The sequence below is a fragment of the Haliaeetus albicilla genome, chromosome Z (genome assembly GCF_947461875.1).
Source record: "Haliaeetus albicilla chromosome Z, bHalAlb1.1, whole genome shotgun sequence".
Taxonomy (NCBI): domain Eukaryota; kingdom Metazoa; phylum Chordata; class Aves; order Accipitriformes; family Accipitridae; genus Haliaeetus; species Haliaeetus albicilla.
Genome location: NC_091516.1, coordinates 2,857,899 through 2,865,029, shown reverse-complemented (window position 1 = coordinate 2,865,029; position 7,131 = coordinate 2,857,899).

Below are 7,131 nucleotides of genomic sequence, written 5' to 3'. Positions count from 1 at the left end.
CTTACAGACTGGATTTACACTGGTAAATCCTCATGGTGTCAATCTCCTCCAGCACAAAACCCCTAAAGCCTCTGGGTTTCCCCAGCACATGCTGGAATTTATGTCTACACAGGCAAAACAAGGAACAAAAGGAGAAGTTGGTGCAATCTATATATCCAGATCTGGTATCTTTTAAATACATGTATGTAATATATATATAAGGATATAAAACATTTATATACCTTTTAAATGACACCACTCTCAAACACTTAAGCCCAGCACAATAGTGTTGGCTCAGGTTCATTTATGTGAAAGGTTGCTAAGGCTGTATTACAGGAAAGAGAGTACAACAGCACCACATATGCAGAGGAAGTGGGATGCTTCTGCCCCAGGGAAACTGCCACTAATCCTGGTCCGGTAAAGGACAAGCATGACTGCGATGGTTTAGATTCTGCTGAGAAGGGGACATTGTCCCAGGACTTTGAAAGGCCCCAGAGAAAACAGCGGAGTTGGCAAATCATCTGTTTTTGCACAGAGGCAGTGAGTCTGAGCAGGAAATGGGAGCACTGGGATGGGAGCAGTGATTAGGGATGCACCCAGTTCTCTTCACCTCTTCCCTGTGGGGTGGCTTCTGGGTGCTGGTTTAATGAAACAAGGTGATTACCAGATGCTTTGATTGATGACTATCAAACATTTTCATAGTAAATACCATAGCTTACCAGGGATCCTTATTGCTTCACATTGCTCCTTTTGAAGTTTTTTCTACCCTTTTTTCTTTCAGGCAGGATCTTATCTTCCTACCTTCAGCATTTTCAGCACCATGTCATCTCTTTCAGGAAGCTGAGACCTATGTGCAAACTGGCTGGAAGCAAACTGAAATCAGTCTGTGGAATCTGTAAGGGAAAATTTCAATTTCTAGTGTTCACCTTATGTATGCACATTACTAGACCTTCCCTCCCAATGCAGAAAAGCCCAGTACAGCAGATGGCTCCTGCAGATGCAAAGTGTATTTCCAGTGGCCTGGAAAAGAGCCTTTTCCCCATGTACTTTCCATGACTTAGGTCAGTTTTTGAGAGTTGGTTCCCTGGGAGTTTCCAAAGCCCATAAGCAGGCGATGTGCACCCTGGCTCCCTTGCTGCAGACAGGGAGCGGTTGCCCTGGTAAATATCAGGGAAATCAGCTGTGGCACAAGGCGCTGTCTCCTGAACTCTAGGTATGCTCACAGGTACTCACACTACCCCCATCTGCATCGAGCACTGATACGGCATGACAGGTATTTTCTCCTGTCTTTTGTCTAGAATACCTGCTCAGCCATGGGGTACAAATGCCTCGCAGCTCTGTTGTCCCTCCTGTTTGTTAGCACTCCAGAAGTACTGTCATTTCTTGTAGAACTAAACACAGATACACCTTCCAGCATGACTTGCTGGGTGATGTTTCAGGGATCCTGAATCTCCAGCCCTATTTGCTGTCTGAGGCCTCAACATTTATCTCTCATTTCAGTCCTCCAGTGCGCATGGGTTCCAAGAGAGATTTAATTTGCTCAATGACTTAATTTAGGACGCTACTGCAAACAGGGAGACTGTGGTCACACCTTGCCATGTGATAGATGACCGGTGTGGTGCCAGCTCAGGTGCAGCGATGCCCATTGCCCAGCCATGAACCGTGGGCCAGGCCCTCAACACCGGGTTGATGAAGAAGAACAAGAGTGTGCTGGCCCTCTCCTGCATTCACCCCTCCACAGGCTGGGGGCTCCTGTGGTAACCTGGGTCATCCTTAAAAGCCTTGATGGAGTGATAAACACTCACTTCTGTGAAGGTGGAAGTCATGTATCTCCCCTGGATTTCATGGGGGAAACTTGCCTCCTTGGTGAAAAAGGGCACACAGCCACCTTTTGTAACTTGTCTTATTCACTGGGACACAAGGGCCCCTTTGATTTCTCCCCCACAGAGGAATGCACCCCAGTAAATCATGTGCTTATAGAAATCAGAAATGATATAAAATATGTATTACAAATTATAGCTTTAATATAATTTAATAGAATTATAAATTAAATTATAAATTATATAAACTATAGATTGGTCCAGGCAGCCTGTGCAGGGGTGGTGGAAAGGGAGTCCCCCAAGATACTGCCTGTATCTGTGGGCCCAAGCTGTCCTGGGGTGCCTACTCTGCACATATAATAGGGATACCATGAAGAGAAAATGCTGTTCTCCCCATGAACAAGCCTCAGGGGACGTGCATAGATTTCTGACTGCAGGAGGGAAAAGCAGCCTTGCAGACTGCCTGGAACAGAAGTAGGGAGCCTCGGTGCTGGCAGCCAACTATTACAACCAGTATGGGGAAGGGGCACACTTTTGGCATCGGAAGAGTCTAATGGGTTTCGTTTTTGGCAGTTCCAGCTGATTTCCAACCCCTTCAAGGCAAGAAGAAACCTCTCCTGGTGCATCTTTTAGGAGATAATTTTTTCTCAAGGTTCTTGCAGGTTTGTTTTAAGTCTTATTTTATTTGGATGCATGAAAAACTGAGCAATAATTGTACTGAGGAAATCCTGCTCTGTGTTCTTGTCAAGCTTAATCGCCTCGATTTAAGCACTCAGGGTTGTAGGAAAGGGTCTGTGTACGTGCGTGATTCAGGTTTTTCTGGGCACACCACAGATTAGATCTATTTAGCAGAGAGAACTGTGAGAAAAAAATTGCAAGGCAATGGAAAAATATGTCTGTATTTTTCAAATTAATTTCAAGTGAAAATTTCTACTTTTTCTTAAGGAGGAAAAAAAAAGGAAAAAACCCTCCCCTCTAAAAAATTTCAGTCATCGCAAATGCAAGTTTTCACATTAAAAAAAAACAGAGAGAAGTAGGTATTTTTGATGCAAAATGTTAAGTAGGCAATTTCCATTAAAGTTTTGACAAACATTTCAACTGGTCTCTTATAAAAATAATGATTGGACAATGTTTTACTGGTCATTAATGATACCATCTCATTAGTATTTGTGAAGTGTTAACCAGGAAACAAAATAGTTAAATGAATCACTTGTTTCGTACAGTTATACATAGATGCAAATTCCTCAACATACAAGCAGCTTGAATAGTAGCTACTTAATGATAGCTTCTATTTATTCTGAAAAATGTTATAAGGTAAGATCACGTTTGCCTGGGCAAATACAAGGTGTGGGTCAAGCAGCCCAGCTCAAGTGCATCCTCCTTCCACCTATGTACCCAAATCACTAGCACCAGATGCTTTCTGACCTCCTTCCTTCCCCATAAACCTCGCAGTGGTGACTGCTGCAGGCTCCTTGTTGTGTTGCAGCTCATGCAATGGAAGATGCATGACTCTTCTGAGATAGACCAGCTCAGACTCTCTTCATTCAGATGCTGCTTCCTCATTCCTTGGTGGCTCATTTGGCAAGCAGGGTGTTGTGCAAAGGGTGGCTGACTTTCCATCCACCCTCCATAAGGACGTGAGGTGGCTGAGTGCTGAGTGAATGCCTGTATGCAATGTTTCTGGCTGGTTCCCTGTCATCTCCTTTGCTGGTAAGGTGCCTTACAAGCATGGCAACTAGGATTTATTTTCCCCAGAATTTTGTTTTTCCACTGTGTGGTAACTAAAACCCACTTTTAAGTATTTCAGCCCCTGGCAGAAGGGGTGCTGTTGCTGCTTTGGGGGAATGTGCCTGTGCTGTCATTGTGCTCAGGTAATCCCATGCTCGTGCTTCAGTCTGTCAGCACAGTCACTGGGTATTAATGGGTATGAAATCCAATGTGACCTCTAAAAGTGAAAAGTATTAATTTAATTTCCAGGTGATCTGTGGGATGAAGAAGTGACAAAACAGTAGCCTGAAAGCATAGAAATGAAGGAAGGTGCTGAGCTGGTGTTTCCCTCCTTGGCTCCAGCTCACCCATTACCATGGGGTGCAAGCAACAGGGCTGAGGGTCAGGAAACAAAGCTTGTGCTGGGCTTCCTGGTGATGCAAGCAGTGAATGTGCTTTTCAGAGCAATACACCCTGAACTGTGCTTGATCCAGAGCAAAGCTACCTGAACACATTTTCAGAAGCAGTGGCTGGTTTTGCTTGCTGGTGCCCTGGAGTGACCTTGACACCTACCACCTCCACCATGAAGTCCTGAGTCCTGGGCTACTACTGATGCACCAAATACTTTCAGCTTGTTAATTAAAGTCAAGGAGCAGCAAATTCTGTGCGAGAGGTAATGCCTGACTGTTTGTTCAACAAAGCAGCCGGAAAGGGCAGCTGCACAACACTTCCAAATCTTGCAGCATAAAATCTGAATCTGCTAACACAATCCTTGGCCAGAAATTGTTTTTCTCCACAGGTGTTGCTGTTTCACAGCATCCTCTGTGCTGATACAACCCCTCTTCTCGCAGCCTTTGCCTCTGCTCTTTGATCCCACACCTCCTTCAGATCAGCAGTGGCAGCTATGGAGGAGCCTGCAGCGTGGGTTTCCTCGTGAAGCAGAGCACAAGTGCCAGGCTGCAGGCAAGGCTGCCCGCCACTGCTGTGTATGCCAGGGTCACTGGCACCTCTGTCATCAGACAGCCCAGAGATGGACAGAGTAAATAAGATATTTTATGGTTCACTTTTCTTATTGCCACAGGGTATGTCAAAACAGCTCAGTATTGAAGCCATTCAGATGACCTTCCGGGCTTAAAGGTACCTTCATATTTTTGTTTCAATATCCTTTCTCATGGGGGACATATAGGGCAATAAAAGTTTAAAGAGGAGGAAAAATACCTCACTGAATTATTGAATTAAGTGCAAAGTGTATTTTCCTCCCAGTTCAGCCTGATACTAAATTTTAATCTGCCATGTAGGGATGAGAGATTTCTCTTGTACTTTGTTTTCAGGAAGATTTTAAGGCGAAAAAAAAGTCCAGGGGCGGTATCAGTTTATGCTCTTAAAACTCCGGACTTTGTCAGGGAGCAGACAGCTGAATTCAAATCTGCAAGATCTGTATGAGATGAGGGGTGCAGTTCAGTAAATTCTTGCTATTCATCATCCAAAGAACTGGAAATAGGTGGCAACAGTCCACAGTTGTGAATTTTATGGGACAGGATGAATATTTTTTTCCTGTCTCTGCACCTAAGGGATCTGGAAAGCACCAGAGGATGTCACTTAAACTGAAGAGCTGTTTGACTTCTGTTTTGCTCACTTCCCAGAAAATGTTGTGGTGTTTGCCCCCTTCCTTCTGCTCTTTCCCCTTTACAGTTCTAGAGTTTCTCCCTTGAGCGGAGCTTTGGGGTGAGAACAGAGGCTGCTCTCAGGGAGGTCTTCAAGGTTGACTTGGGAGGATAACATGGGTTTTCTGAATAGAAGGAATTAGATATAAGATGAAATATATGAGGTGTGACCTTGTGAAACCCAGCTAGAAACACTACAGTATCAGGCAGAATACTCATTGGATTTCTCCACTCCCTTTGAGATAACATTTCTCCAATCTTTGAAAAATGATCTTTTATAAACACATTGCAGCAGAGATGAAGAGATGTTATGTTTGTTTTGCTGGAGAAATATTTCTTGTAGAAATAATGAAATTGAGGCCATGGATATGTGCCTAGACATTCCCAAAGTCTCAGTGTTGTAAAATGGCATGCATCTATACACTGACCTCTCTGGGTTGCTCTCAGTGTGATTCCAGGGATAGTGCTTTGGTCTTTGGGGAATACTGCACCAGAGCTTGAGACCAGAGACTTCATAAGGCACAGCATCATATGGATGTGAAAGCCTGAAGGACCGCAGCCCAGAGGAGGACCGCCTTTTGGTGCTGATGCTTTTCCATGAGGCAATCTGTCCTAGAAGGAACCCTTGTCTGCATGAGCCATCACTTGCCATATTGCTGACCAAATTTCTAAATGTTTGTACCTCTAAGCAGACTTACTTGATTTCTCATGCTTTTAAAAGGTCATGAGGAAGCCTTCCAAGTAGCTGACTGTGAGGACAGAAGGTGAAGTCTCAGCAGTAGGGTATTGCCCGCTGTTCAGATGCCCTAACACATTCTGTGGTATAAGGGCATATGAGCATATGCAAGTGCTGATCTCCAGCCAGGGCAGAAGAGAGCAAGATTGCTCTGAGGATATCCTATAGACAAAGCCTGTGAGGAGCTGAGGTATATATATATGAGAGCAGTCCTGCAGCGTCACAAGGTGAGCTGCCACACCTGGGAAAAGCTCCTTTCTCTAGTCACTTTGGTTACATGAGTACCAGCTTTGTTGTCCTGGTCCAGACCCTTCATTCCTCTAATCAGCTGGCCTGCTTGCAGGTGAGCTGACAACCTCCTGGGGCACATCAGCAGCTGCATGCAGCTTTGCCAAAATGTAAGTTAGCCCAAGCAGTGCTCTTTGCTGCTGTGGCCCATCAGCCTCAGGCAACTGAGCTAAGTTCACGTGAACCCCCATCTAAGGATTCAATATGGAAGTTTTCACCTGTCGTCAATCCCCGACTTTGGTGTGAAGTCTACCAGTTCCAGTCTCCACCTAACATTTCTGTTAATGCTAATGGTGGTACTTCTCTGCTAGCTTGTTCTCTGATTATGAATGGCACAGACTGCTTGTAGACTGTGTGAAGTGCCCTTTCCTTGTAATAATTTTAAAATTTATAAACTCCTTTAGTAACTCCTTGTTTTCCTGTTAAGAAAAAGCGCAAAAGTAGTTTCTTAGCTAGAAGGTTTTAGCCATCTGCATTATACTACAGTAAACACTGACTTGCAGCTCACAGCTGTGGTTTGTTTCTACAGGCCTGGGAGAAGCCAGGTATCTCCTGCTCGGGATCCCACTGGGGCTGGAGGGGCTGCCGTCAGTGAGCTAGAAGTGCTGAGGGTTAGGAGATGCTCTCTGAAAGGTAGAAGCCAGTATTTTTCACATAACTTTCACATATTTTTCACATAAATCCCACCCAGCAGCAACCATGGAGCCAGAGTGATGACTATTTTGATTTCTTATGACAAGTTTACACAATGTAACAAGGGTCTGGCAGAACATCAGTTTGCTAATTGTGTCCTCAAGTTGTGTAACAACACTTCCTTGGCCAAACTCAAGAGTTTAAAAAAAAAAACCAACTGCAAAGGCAACTGGAAAATGAAGCTATGCAGGAAGCTCTGAGTTGTTTTTCTTTTTCAAGGATACATGTAACCTTGGGTCCCAAC